Here is a 15,871-nt window from a genome sequence, read left to right as displayed (position 1 = left end):
GCCTCAGTTTTCTCACTTATAAAATAATAATAAAGCTACTTATTTATAGGACACTTGAGATTTAGATAGGGCATTACATAGGAATTGTTCAGGACACTACCTATAACAGCTCCATTAACTAATTGTTGCAATTATTATATAATAAAGTGAGTTTGATATACATGGTATTTAATATTGAATATTAGTGTTTTAGTAACACTAGCCAGTATAATTTGTTTCTTAGTACATCTTAAATGAGTAGGAAAGTTGAATAGATTGAAATATGATATGGTTGGAGACTAATTTTTAAAAATTTCTCCTTGTCAGTGATGAAAATTAAAATCTTGCTCTATAGTACTCAATAATAAAGAAATTAGAAAATAACATTTGAAAAAATAGTGGATTGGGTTATCAGAACCAAGATGCTTTTCCTAGTTTTGCTCTTACTGGCCATGTTAGTTTGAACAAATTGAGGCTCTGCTTGTAAACTTGTAATGGCTTACACAGAAAAGCACATTTTAGTTATATTTTACTTATAGATATAACCATAAGCACATAATAAATACTGGGAAATAATTACAATCATATTAATAGGCTACCTTAAAAGTATATCCATTTATTAGTTTGAAAATCCACATCTTATTTAAAACTATAATTTGGTGACATATGTATTTATATATAAATATATATAGTATTTTTAATTAGGAACTAGGGAACTGACAAGGTGTAATATGAATAAATTTTTATCTACCTGTATAATTCAAATAAATTACTTATTAGCAATGATGACTGTAATAAATTAAGAATGTGGTATGTAGAAACAAACAGCAGTTCTGCTGGTGAATCAGAGGGCCTTGCAATGTGATCAATCTTTGTTTTTTAAATAATTTATAAAATGAATATCATATAACTGACAATAAACACAACCAATCTGTGGAACTCTTTCTCATATTACTAAAATGGATCCTGTTCTTTGCAGTTGGTTGACTTCACTTGTATTTAAATCAATGGTTTCATTTAGAACAGAAGCCCACTTTGAGAATTGTGGAATTTCTCTACTACAGAGATCTATATATCCTGATGGGCCATAAAGACATAATGAACAACAAGGGAGTGTTCCAGGTATCATATATCATATAACCTAAATATACATAACAATCAGAGAATTTCTGTCATTTAAAAAACCCAGTTCTAAAGTTTCCATATTACAGTTTGATCACCATATCGTCTTAGACATTACCTTCCTAAAAGTCATCATATTTTACTCCCAGCTGTTCTGGCTGTGCATTTGTGATATTTAACTTTGCTGCAGTTACAGTCCTTTCTGGTTTAGTCTATTTCTCATGTTACAACTAGAGGCAATTCAATTCTCATTTTTATAAGGCAAATATCTCAAATTTTGTAGTAAAACTTAGGCAAATGAAATATAGGCGGTATAATCCTACTTAAATGTTTCAGGTAAATTTGTTTGTGCCAAAAAATTATTTTTAAATGCATATTTGTATTACCTCTGTTAATTTAGCACAACATGCTTAAAACCATTGCAAACAACATGTTTTTATTTAAACTGAACAAAGCACTTTTGAACAAGTGAACATGTGCAGTTAAAGTTTAGGGTTAGAAACTCTTTTAAATGTTCTCTGAAGGGTCAGTTTGTGGCAAAATATAACACATATTTAACACAGTGGTAGATCACCTCATGATGAACTGGGTCATTTGAAGCAATAAAACCCTAGAGTATTGCTTTTTTCCTTTCCTTCACCAAAGAGCAGGACGAAGGTAGAATTGGGGAATACAAAATGATGTAGTTTACTAAGACCTGTGGTGACAATGACTGTATTTTCATTGAGGAATTTTTTGTTTGTTTGTTTTGGTTGCTATTACTAATCCCTTTCTTATTCCCCACTTGCTTTCTAAGGACTTCTGTTTTCAACCAACTGCCAAGCAGGAGTTTCTACTTCAGTTAGTCCAGCTCACCACTTTTATTTATATGTTTTTTATCTTTTTAGGTACTCAGATCCCCCAAGGTTCATGCAGTCCTATGCCCATATCCCTTTAATTGTGCAGTTTTTGTTTTGTTTTGTTTTGTTTGTCTTGCAAAAGAGTGAATAGTCCTTCTCAGGCTCTATGTAAATGCATTGTCATAAAAGTCAGTAAAATGGCTTTTAGGCTCTTTGCTTGTAAACCATAGGGCACAAATGCCCAGTTTTCAGGGAACTCAGAACTTTGTTTTTAAAAATTGATTTTTTTCCTCTTTTGCTAAAAGTAGGTCGGTTATAATCTGTTGATAGTGTTCATCCTATGTAGAAGAAATACTCCTACATATGTTAGCTGTCCACTGTTTTCAGCTGTCATGCTGGCCTGAAGATGAAATTATGTTGTATGCAGTGATGCACTATAAGGGGGAAAGAAAAAAGGAAAAAATCAAATAAAAGACTTGCCTACTATCTTGACATTTTATCCAAAATAATTAAATCAAACAAAAGGAATGAAAACCTAAACTTATAATAGTACAGATATATGATGAATAACGTTTTGCAAAGCTAACGAAAGCCTTCTTTCAAGTCTCTTCTTTATTTCCTTCAGATATTATCTGACTTATGTTTTACAACAGCTGTTTTATTATACATGATAGCAAAGTGAGAGTATTAATAGAGCAAAGTGGAGAGTACATATAATGAGTCTATGCTTCATCTAAGAAATGAGTGTTTTATCATGCATGAGAAAAGAAGCTCAGACATAACATCTCAGAATTGATACATTCAGGACTGATACAGCTTTTTTTATTTCTAAGAACCAAATCCTGTGGCAACACAATTGCTGAGTACTTGCATAAAATAATACAACCATTTTTCATTTATTAATATGACCTGAACATGTGTTAATCTTGTAATCTTAGCCTAATATATATATTTATATGTATATATATATATATATCTGTATATATATATGATACATATATGCTGTTTCCTAATATCAAATGACAAAATGTATTTCATGCACAAAAGAAATTCCTTTATTCATAACTATTCAGTTTTATCGTTGTTTGTTTTATAAAAACATAAGGAATATTTCTATTCTCATTTGGAGAATATATTTTAGAACTAGTCAAGTTGTGAACATCAGCAAGATGGCGGAATAGGAAGCTCCAGATGCTCTTTCTCCCCACAGACCACCGATTTAGCAGCTACACAAGCATCAGTTCCCTTTTTGTGAAATCCAGAAACTGGTTGAGAGATTCCTGTATGCTGGGCAAGGGAAAAAACACCCACATAGACTGGTAGGAAAAGCTGAGACTCAATCTTGTCATAAACTCCATCCCTGGCACAGTACCATACGATCAGGAGGGAACCCCCAAATTGCAGTTCCTCCCTGAGGAGCAAAGGGTTTGGACCTCACACTACCGCCCCCATTTTTCCAGCTGCTATTCAGGGGTCTGTCTTATAACTCTTGTACACTGTTGATGGAAATGTACATTCATACAGGCTTTATAGAAAACGGTATGGAGGTTCCTCAAAAAACTAAAAAAGAAACTGCTATATGATCCAGCAATCGCACTTCTGACTATGTATCCAAAGAAAATGAAAGCACTATCTTGAAGAGATATCTGCATTCCCATGTTTATTGCAGCATTATTCACATTAGCCAAGATATAAAAACAACCTAAATGCCTGTCACTGGATGAACGAATAAAGAAAATGTGGCAGATAGATAGATAAAAAGAAAGAATGGAATATTATTTGGCCTTAAAAAAGAAGGAAATCCTGCCATTTGCAACAACACAGATGAACCTGGAGAACATTATGCTAAGTGAGATAAGCCAGACACAGAATGACAAATACTTCATGATCTCACTGATATGTGGAATCTAAAATGGTCCAACTCATTAAAGGATAATGAGACTAGAATGGTGCTTGCCAGAAACTGAAGGAAGGGCAAAATAGGGAGATGCTTATCAAAGGATGCAAAGTATCAGTTATGCAAGATGAATAAGTTCTGGAGCACTAATGTATTGTACGCTTGAAATTTGCTAAGAGTGTAGAGCTTAAGTATCTTGAAAGAAAGAGAGAAAGGGAGGAAGGAAGAAAGGGAGGGTAAGACAATAACTGTGTGAGGTGATGGATATATTAATTAGCTTGATTGTGATAATTATTTTACAATGTATACTTATATCAAAATATCAAGCTGTAAACCTTAAATATATACAATTTTTATTTATCAAGTATATCTCAGTAAAGAGGAAAAAAAACAGTGTGTAAAGGTAATCAATATGCTTAATCTTTATGAAAGAAATATTTATGACATTGGAATAAAAGTGTTTCCAATGGAAAACTGCATTCTTTATAACATACACTTCCAATTTATCTGATCCTATAGGGATTCTGTGCCTTTCTTTGCTTTTAAGCTACTTGCAACTTTGTAAATTGTAGATAAATGATAGCAATGCAAAATAATCACATTTATAGGTATGCAAAGAAATTTGTCATGTGGAGGTTCAATTTGGTTCCTTCCCAACTGAATTACAAGTCAGTTTCACACCTGTTTGCAAGCCCATTTCAATATTCCGGATCTATAAATATATTCCTTATATTCTTCTTTGGACCAGTTAACTTCTTACTTGTTCCTTCATTTATTAATGAGTTAATAAAATCTTTGCTATGTGTTCATTTTATAAATAGATGTTACAATTTTCATTTGAAATTTCCTTTAAACTTAAGTTCCTAAATTATGTTTCCAAAATTATAAAGGAATTAGATATTTATACATTTGAAAGTATTAAAAAATGTATTGTAAATCTCAGCAGTAAAGTGCTAATTACCAAAAGTATATCGAATAAGACTGGAAGCCAGAATTGGGAAGAGAGGAAGGGTGCTTAGGGATTTTCTTCTTTGGTTTGTTCAGATCTGTCTAGATGTTCACTATCAGGGAAGGGGAAATTAATACTTGTTCTCAAGTACAGGTCTGAAAGGTTTAGAGATCAAGAAAACAGTCATTTCGTTGTTGACCGTAGCAATACAGATTTGTATGTAGTAGGCTGGAGACAAGACAACAAATCAAGAACTGCCACTAAAGAAAAGAACTAGTGCTAAAGAAAAACTTGAAAGAATGTTGAATAAAGAGAACGAGGATAGAGAAAATTAGAAAATGTACTACAAAGTTCAAATACCAATGGAGTGTAAAACATTTGATGAAGTGTTATTAAATTCATCACGATATCTGGACTTTAAGAAGCATTACCATTTTTGTACCTTTAACTTGTTTCATTTCAGTCTTCAAATATAAACCAAGCATAAGCAGTTTTACTGATATGAAAACATCAAACCATCCAAAGAAACATAAGTTCCATTTTGTTTAAAAGAAAAGAAAGGAAGTTTATCTTTTACTCAATAACTTCCCTTTCACTTTCAGGAAATAAGTGAGCATTGGACAATGGTCTAATCTTTATTTTCTAAATCTGTGATCTTCATTTTGGAGAGCAGCTATCCTTCCCAGAAGACATTCTCAAGGGTGACCAAAGATACAGTTTAAAAGAAAGAAATTTTTAATTCCTCAACTTCCACTCATTAAAAAATGATCTACCTGACATTTCACTTGCTTGTTCCTGTTTTCCAAGTTCAATCCTCTTTTGCAAAATCCTTTCACTTGCATATCCCTTTACTCAAACTAAATTTTAGTATGTTGTATGTGTCCAGGACTAAGTACCTCAGGCCTCAAGAAAAGGTGCACTTTAAATTGCCCAAATCATCATAGGTACCTCTCATTCTTGGCACATAGTTTTTTTTTTTTTTTTTTTTGGTTAAGAATGAAGTGTGGACTTAACCCAAATATTGTGAACTGTGTCAGGCTGTTCTCATGTAGATATAAACTTCTAAGCTATGCTTAATGTGAAAGATGGAAATACAAAGAATGGCCTAGGGACTCTTCTACTCTTAAGAAAATTTTATTTTTCTTTTCTCATATTGACACTTTTTTTTAGCTGTCACATAGTACTTTAAAAAAACTTTATTTGGTTTTAAAAATCCTACTTTCCTTAGACAGTTTTTAGTTTTGACTGACATTTTAAAAATAGGATGCTGATATTAGGATAAGTTGCTTTGTATTGAGAAAAAAATATATACATTTGGATATCTGGTTTCTGGTTTACAGTTGAATCCCAAAATTTCATATTTCTATTCCGTCTACATATTAAATGACATTTTAGATGCCTTATTTTGTTCTCTACTCTAGATGAAACTTTTATTTCTAAGAGATGATGTTTCAACAGGAATACATCCAGTATTTTAGGCTTAAATCCTAGTCATAGTTCTTCCCATCCCACCATTAAAATTCATGAAATAATACAGCAAAAGACGATAATAAGCTTCTATGTGGTGCTAGCATATGGGGAATTATTTTAACATCTATAAGAGAGAAGAAGGTGGAAACAATTATTGTTCAGTATAAATATTGATGCTTAAATCAAATATGCTAATCAAAGAGGTCTACAACATATTTCATTTCCCATCATATTCTGCAAAACTCAGCATTGTAAGGAACATAAAGATAAGAAAACTTCTCTTTAGAGGCACTGGTTTCACTGGTCCAGGTACCTCTACTGTCTGCACTTCATCCTTTACCAGCACCTGTCTACATCTATTCGTGGTCTGCAGTGACCACAGAATATGGATAAGGAATTAGAAAATGGAAACAGTGGTTTTGTGGGAGACTTTGGAAGTTGTACACTTACCATTAAGACCAGGGTTAGAATAGGAGTAGTCCTGGTAATTAATATTGTGTTGGCCAAAAAGTTCATTCAGGTTTTTCTGCAACATCTTATGGAAAAACCTGAATGAACTTTTTGGCCAGCCCAATATTTCATGATGGGGACCTCAGTTCCTGATATATTACATTATGCTAACTGAACAACAAAAAAAACACAGTTAATGAAAGTAGGGATAGTTTTTAAACTTGGAGAGCTAAATTAGAGGAATATTTGTAGGCAGACTGAACAAGAGTAATTATTTAAACCTATGCTCCTAAAATTTGTTTGAATGAGAATCTTGTATCACCCAAAGGATAGTGAGTAGGGACAAACATCTTTAAAAAAAATATAGCCAGTCCGAAAAAGTCTTGCCTTGAATGAGAATGGTTAAAAAGTTAGGAAATCCAACACAATGATAGTAGAACTATCAAAAGAAATTCAATCATTGGAAATGGATTATGGATGATTCATATGGCTAGGAGGAAAAGGTATCATTGACCCTCATTTTGAAGAGAAAATCAGCCTTCATATTTACCACATTTTAAATTTACATATTTAAAAATGTAAAGTCTAAACCAAAAAATATTCTTAATACTCTCTTTTCTTTTTGCGGTACGCGGGCCTCTCTCACTGTTGTGGCCTCTCCCTCTGCGGAGCACAAGCTCCGGACGCGCAGGCCCAGCGGCCATGGCTCACGGGCCCAGCCGCTCCGCGGCATGTAGGATCCTCCCAGACCGGGGCACGAACCTGCGTCCCATGCATCAGCAGGCGGACTCCCAACCACTGCGCCACCAGGGAAGCCCCATGCTTTATTTTCTTGAAGAACTATGGCAAGCTCAATTATAATCCCAGATATTTAACACTTGAACACCTTTAATATATATATTACTAATACTAAATTGAAATAGCATTTTTAATAGTTGCTCATTTATGACTAAAAGCCTCATATTTCCCTTTGTTGCTGAGTATGAGAAGACTTCATATTCCCTACAGGAGCATTATGAGGTCCCTCTTTGCCTACCAACACCAAAGCAATTCTTAGAATAGATGTTAAGTTATACCTGTTTATAAAAGAAATTTTACAATTTTTATGGGTTAATCTGGAATTCAACAAAATAAAGAAGGATATGGAAGAGGTATCTTGTGTGCCTACAACGTAGAAGCAGTACTGCAGAAACAAAAATCACAGATATGGAAAACATGTTCTCCCTAATATAAACAAAAAGACAGTGAAATGAGGAACATGGGGGAAAAAAGATAGTAGATACAAGGGACAGAGGGAGCCAAAGCTAAATTCAAGATTTTGCTTCTGGAAATGGCAGATTAGCTTATGTCAAACCAACCTTCCTGCAGATAGTAATGATTAAATCTGTACAAAACATTTTTCAAGTCAACCATTTGAAAACACTCAAGGAAAAACAATACCTGTCCAAAACCAGAGAAGAGCTGACCCTTGAAAGAAGAGAACTATGCTGGGTGAAATTTATGTTTCTATGACTTTTCATCAGAGTCACTGTCAGTCTGTTGGGTGTAGAGTGACTACAACTCAAAAGGAACCACAACCATACTGACTTGAAGAATCAGAGGATGAAGTAGTGCAGCGCTGTAGTGTCTGGAATGTCTGTGTTGGGGGAGGGGTTATCCTAAAGGGAAGAAGCCACCGAAGAGGGAGCCCACAAAATCTCCATTTTACCTTTGCCCGGGATGTGAGTGGTCAAGATGCCAAGAATTGCAAATCAAGAGTGAGGGCCTAGGGGCTTCCCTGGTGGCGCAGTGGTTGAGAATCCTCCTGCCGATGCAGGGGACACGGGTTCGTGCCCCGGTCCGGGAAGATCCCACATGCCGCGGAGCAGCTGGGCCCGTGAGTCATGGCCACTGAGCCTGTGCGTCCGGAGCCTGTGCTCCACAACGGGAGAGGCCACAGCAGTGAGAGGCCCGCGTACCGCAAAAAAGAGTGAGGGCCTAAGAGAAATGCAGGACAAACAAGTTTGGAGTTTGAATCCAGCCAAATTAACCATCTATTTGAAGAGAAATCAATACGCTTCAGAGGAAGATAAGTAAATCTAAACTATCTACAATACCTCAAATACAATGTCAAGCATGTAAGAGCAGTATGGTAAAATTGCAGAAAAACAGAGAGAATGAAAAACTTGGGAGCAGATAGAAAAAAGAATCAAAAGCATATTAAATATGAGAGGAAGCATACACATGATCGTTGACTTCTCATCAGAAGCAATAAAGGAAAAACAAGGGAATTACATCTTTAAAGTGCCTTAAAATTTTTTTTTTAATTCTGTGAACCAAGAATTTGATATCTTAAAAAACTGTCAAGACCCAAAGGCCAAATGACAATTTCAGATAAATAAAAATTGAAGGAATTAGTGCAAGGGGATCCTGTACTTCAAGAAATGCTAAAAATGATCATTAGGCTGAGGGAAATGTCAACATATGGAAACTGTAATCTACAAGAAGAAAGGCAGAGTACTAGAAATGGTAAATATGTGGATAAACATATGACTGTATACTTTTTCCATCTTTTAATTTTTAAAGACATAGATAACTTTTTAAAGCAAAATGATGTGTTGTGGGATTTATAAATAAGTACACTATATGACTAAAGTAGAACTTAAGTCAGGAGTAATTAAAACTATAAGGTTGCAAGCTTCTTGCATTGTACATGAAGTAGTACATTAATAATTCTAAGTTAACTGATAAATTTTGGTTGCATACTGTAATCGCCAGAGAAACCATTAAAAATGTTTCAGAGAGGTATAGAAACTTATTATGAATTAAAATTAAATATTAATAAGAAATTGATAACCTAAAAGGAAAGGAAGGAGTGAAAAATGGGCAAAAATTAGGTGTGGTAAATTGAAAATAAAGAGCAGAAAATTTAGAGTTTCTGTATTAATGAGAGACAAAACTGACTCTAAGACAAAGAATATTACCAAAGAATGGTAAGTTCATTGAGGGTATAACAATCAATAAGGAATGCAAAGTCTTTTCAAGAAGTGGTGCTAGAACAAAAGTATATTGATATGGAAAAGAAAAACACAATTATTTTCTACCTCAAAGTGTATAAAAAACTAATCATAGATTTATGTATAAAAGTTAAAAGCCGTGAAACTTTTAGAAAAGAAAGGGGAGAATATTATCACAACTTGGGAGTGGCCAAAATATACCTTGATACTGAAAGCAATAACAAAAACAAACCATAATAAGTTTGACAGAAAAATCTGCTTATCAGAAGACATGGTTAAGAAAATAAGCCCAGACTATATGACGAAGGATTGTGTCTAGAGCACATGACGAAGGAATCCCACAATTCGATATTTTTAAGGCAAAAACTAGTAAAAGTTGGGCACAATTCTTGAATAAGCATGCCACAGGAAAGGTATATGAATGGGAAACCTACTACAGAACCCTTTCCTGCCTGGGTTTCATTCAAAGCCAGAAGCCTTTTTGAAACACCAGATATATGGGCCAGAGCAGTATCCCTTGTGCTGGAATATGCTGCTTTCAGGAACTGAAGAGGACTCTCAGGCACTGTGCTTCCTACCTCTTGGTGGAGACAGTGCTATTACGATTGTAATGTGTTGGCATTTACTTATTTTAGATCTAGAGAACACTTATTATATTCGATACCCCTGATTTATATTTTATGTCCTAGGTAGAAACTATCTGTCATTCATGGTGAACTTGACTCAAAATTTAGAAGTTTTGCTATAATACAAAACCCAAAATATTTTAAAAAATAGATGGCATTCCTTTTGCCCATTTCTGACTTATCATTAGTTCTTTTGTACATCTCAGGAATAGGCAAGTTGCTGTATCTCAGGATATTATGAAACATTGACCTCTGAGTCAGTTGTTGCTGGTTGTTATTTTATTTTTTTTGCTTCAGGCTCTGTCACCATCAGTTCATCTCTCATGCTCTTCTATGTGTGTGTTTCTAGATGTTGCTCTCGTCTCTTCATTCCTTTCCCATCCCTTCCTTGCTTCATTTCTTCTTCATTTTTCATTTTCTTATTTTCTTGTGATTTCTTTTCCCCTGCTTTTCTTCATCACTTTTCTGTTTGTCAGATTTTTTTTTATGTCTGTATCTAATACCTGTTTCTTGGGCTAGTGTTTAGTAGCCCATGTTTGGGGGTTTGTATGTCCTTATGAGATAATTCAGAAACTCATAAAATAAGGTGCAAAAGGTGGTGTTCACTCAGTTGGTGAGAACAATACAGAAAGGTAAAGTCAGAAAGAAAAAGCAAGAAAAAGGAGAGAAAGAAGGATGTAGAGAAATAAAGTGGAAGCAGAAGGACATAGAGAAATAAAGGGGAAGCAATCAACAAAAAATATTAAGGGCAAAAAATTCACACTTAATTTCTATGAATATGTATTGAGTGCCTCCTAAGAAACAGAAATTACTGTATGGAATGAGGAGAAAATAATGGTGACCAAAAAAGAAAGTTTGCCCTGGCATAACTCAGTATAATCCAAAATATTAGTATATTTATTTAGTCATATCCCATGTCCCCTTAGCATGTGGTTTTATGAGTATTATTTCTTATCTAATTACCTGATTAACCATAGTTTATATCTAGACCTATTATTTATATTCAAACCTCCTAAAGGTTCACCCTGTTTGACAGAGCCACAAAAACCTGCCAGGGGAAAAATGATTCTTTCAACTGACATAGCAGTATCTACAGAAAATACTACCCTAGGAGAAAATAAATAAAGTTAAAGGGCAGTGGAGAATGAGCTTACTATACACAATATACCAAGAGGAATAACTGTTTTGAACCTGAAAATAGTGGAAATGACAGGTGGTCAGTTTGTTTAAAATAGAGAAAGAAATAGCTATATCTGATAAGATAAAAAGCTAGTTGCTGTTAGGATTTTGAAAATTTTTGAAAAGTGTTTTTGTATATGAAACTTAAATATATTGAGAGTAAATTTTAGTTTGAAATATGTTTTTTTATATCACTATAAATATTTTATATACATAATATTATTTTCATTATAATTTAATTATAGAACCAAAATACCTTGGTATTTGAAGGAAGTAAATTGAATAAAAATGCTTTGTCCACAATTTTGTAAAAATTCCACTTACTAATTTCTGAATAGAATTACGTTAAATGCTGTTTTTAAAAATTTAGACATTTAATTAAACCTATGAATTATTTCATTGAAAGGGATTAAAATCTCTTTAATGTTCCATTCCCATAAGCTGAATTCTGTGCCTGTGTTTTCTTTTCTTCTCAGAAAATGGTAATATGAGATTTCTAGTCCTCAAAATAAAACATTTAGAATCTTCTATCGCTCCTTTCATTGATCCACCTCTCATTTCAACAAGTTATTCAGATTCAACCTCCTGTCTTTCAAATACATCTCGGTTGAAAATCTAATGATGATTTTTCTTGGCCTATATAATTACATAATAATTTCCATATCCTTAGTAGTACTCTCAGTTTTTTACTGTCTTCTCCTATTTTCTTGTCACATCTACTCTGACCCCACAGTGAACATGTAACCACTCTATGCTCTAGCTGCTAAAAATATTTGTCATTTAATAAGTGGGTACTTCCAAATTTGGTGCAAGTGTGCATACTTGTGCCTTTCTCTGTAATATTCATTCTCTATGGTTGTGACTGTCAAAATCTTGTGCTTTGTTTTGTTTTGTTTTAAATCAATTTTAAGTCTCTTTTAAAAAGCTCTCCAGGATGACAACCAATTCCTGGGCAAAACTCCACAGCCGTGATTGGATATTTGCTGTGTAATAATAAAGCAATGTACAAGACACATTAAGGCTGGGAAGGACAGGAGATTAAGAAGGAAATGACTTTGAGAAAGGGAGAGAGATAAAGAGAAAATATGTAGAAGAAATGTTGGCTTCTTGATGCTTACAGTTCCCTGCTTACAGGGGAACTGCTTACAGTTCCCTGAAAGCAATGAGTTTTGTCTATCTCTGAAAATATTAAATTGAATTCTGAAATTCAAGATCCATATCATTTTTTAAATTGAAAATTTTATTGAGATCATTGAAGATTCACATGCAGTCATAATAAATAATACAGAGAGATCCAGTGTAACATTTACCCTGTTTCACTCAATAACAACTTATAAAACTCTAGTACAGTTTCATGACAGGACACTGACATTGATACAAAGTGCTGATTTTATTCACAATTTCCCAGTGTAACTTTTACTCGTTTGTGCATGTGTGTGTGTATTTAGTTATATGCAATTCTATCACATGGGGAGGATTCTGTATCCACTACTACAGTCAAGATACAGAACAGGTCCATCACCACGAAGATCATTCAAGTTGCCCTTAATAAAGTACAAAACCATTTGGAATTGTTTTCACTCAGTAGTATTCCCTACCTATGCATCTAAGCCGAGTGTATCATAATTTGCTTCCTTTTATTGCTAAGTAGTATTCTATAGTGTGTATTTTCTATAATTTAACCATTCACCTCTGAAGAACATATGGAGTGTTTTATTGTTATTACAAATAGAGCTTCTATGAACAGTGATGTATGTTTTTGTGTAATAAGCATGTTTTCATTTCTCTCATACCCAAGAGTGAAAGAGCTGGGTCATATGATATTTGCATTTTAGTTATATAAGAAACTGCAAAACTGTTTTCTGTAGTGGCTGTAACATTTTACATCCCACCAGCTATGTACAAATGATCCAGTTTCTCTGCATCCTCAGCAGCATTTGGTACTGCCACTATCTTTTTTTAAAATCATAGCCATTCTGATAGATATATAGTGATATCTAATTGTGGTTTTATTTGCATTTACCTAATGGCTAATGATGAACTTCTGTTCATGTGCTTATTTGCCATCTGTATTTCCTCTTCAGTGAAATGTCTGTTCATATCTTTTTCCCAGTTTCTATTTGGATTATTTTGTTTTGTTTTTTATATTCTAGATACCTCTTCCTTTTGTCAGATATGTGCTTTACAAATATTTTCTCCCAGTCCATGGCTTGTCATTTTATCCATGTAGGATCTATCATAGAGAAAACATTTTTTAATTTGGAAGAAGTCCAAATTTATCAATTTTTCCTTCTGTCTGTCATGCTTTGAGATCAAAAACTGTCCAGCCCTAGATCCCAAATATTTTTCCTCATGTTTATTCTAATTCTTTTGTGGTTTCATATTTTACATTTAAAGCTTTATTCTATTTTGAATTAATTTTTCTGTAAAGCTATAACATTTAGGTTGACATTCAATTTTTGCTTATAGATGTCCAATTGCTTCCACACAATTTGTTAAAATGATGTTGAATTGAATTGTTCCATTGAATTGCTTTTACACCATTGCCAATAATCAGTTGAGAATATTTGTGTGGGTCTAAATTCTGTTTGCTATTTAATTCCATTAATCTGTCGATTCCTCCTACAATACCACACTGTCTTAACTACTATGACCATATAGGTAAAGCATAGTATCAAGTAGAGTGAATCCTCTCACTTTATGCTTCTTTGTCAAAATGGTTTTACCTCATCTAAGGTCTATGCCTTTCCATATAATTTTTAGAATAGGCTAGTCTATATAAAAAAGATACTGCTGAGACTTGACAGTAATTGCATTAAACCCATAGATCAATTTGGGAAGAATTAATACCTTTGCTATGATGAGTGTTCTGATGCATGAGCACAGTATATCTTTCAATTAGTTTAGGTCTTCTTTGATTTAACTGGTATTTTGTTATTTTTAGTATATAATGCTTTAGTGTTCTGTTAATTGTGTACCTAAGCATTTCCTTTTCTTGGAGTGATTGCTACTGTTATTTGTTTTAAATTTCAGTTTCTGTAGGTTCATTATTAGTATAGAGGAATGAGAGTGATTTTGTGTGTTGATCTTAACATCCTGAGATTTATTACCTTTTTAGTTTTAGGAAGGTTTTTTCTTTTTTGGTATAGTCCTTGCAGTTTTCCCCTAGATACTCTTGCCAACGTCAAATAGGAAAATTTTGTTTCTTTTTTTCTAATTTGCATGTCTTTTTATTCCCCCTTATTCCAGTAGCTAGGATTTCCAGTACTATGTTAAATGAGTGATCAAAGTGAACATCATTGCCTTGTTCCCTGTCTGAAAGGGAAAATATTGTTTGAGTTTCTCCATTAAGTAAGGTATTAGCCATAGGTTTTTTTGTAGTTGTTCTTTATCAAGTAGAATTTCCCTCTACCCTTAAATTGCAGAGGTTTGTTTTGTTTTGTTTTGTTTTGTTTCCCTTAATGGGTTTTGGATATTGCCAAATGCTTTTTCTTCATCAATTGAAACGATCACGTGATTTTTTTTCTTTAGCCTGTTGATATCGTAGGTGTATTGTTTGATTTTTTGAATGGTGAATCAGACATACTTACCTAGAAAAAAAGTCTCATTTGGTCATGGTGTGTAATTCAGTTTTACGTTGTTGGATTGGATTTGCTTTTATTTTCTTGAGAGTTTTTGCTTCTACCTTCATGAGAGATATGGAGCTGTAGTTTTCTTTTTTTGTACTGTCTTTTTCTGATTTTGGTCTCATGAAAGAAGTTGAGATAGGTACTCTCTGCTTTCTGGAAGGGACTGTGGAAAATTTTGTTAATCCTTCTTTAAATATTTGGTAGAATTCTGCAGTGAAATGATGTTGGCCCAGAGATATCTTTCTCAGGAGTTTTAAATTACAAATTCAAATTCTTTAATGATTATAAGATTATTCAGATTATCTGTTTAAGTTTGCTTGTTTTTAGTAGTTTTTGGTTTTTGAAGACTTACTCCATTTCAAATAAATTGCCAACTTTATCAATGTAACGTTGTTCATAGTATTCCCTTATTATCCTCTTAATGATGGTAAGATCTGTAGTGATATCCCGTGTCTCATTTCCATTATTGTTGATTTATTTCTTCTCTTTTTAAACTTGTGTTTGTCTTGCTAAATGTTTATCAATTGTGTTGATTGTATTAAAGAACTAATTTTTTTTAGTTTTAGTTGGTGTAGTGGTCTTACTGATTTTCTGTTATTCTCTTTTGAATTTCTTTCATTTCTGATCTTATCTTTATTATCCTTCCTCCTGTTTGCCTTGGGTTTATTCGTTTTCTTTTTATGGATTACTCAGAGGTTTGTTATCAAAGTTCCACGTGTTGGCTTTCTGTTACTC

The sequence above is a fragment of the Delphinus delphis genome, chromosome 5 (assembly GCF_949987515.2).
Source record: "Delphinus delphis chromosome 5, mDelDel1.2, whole genome shotgun sequence".
NCBI classification, from domain to species: Eukaryota; Metazoa; Chordata; class Mammalia; order Artiodactyla; family Delphinidae; genus Delphinus; species Delphinus delphis.
This window is presented reverse-complemented; position numbering follows the sequence as displayed.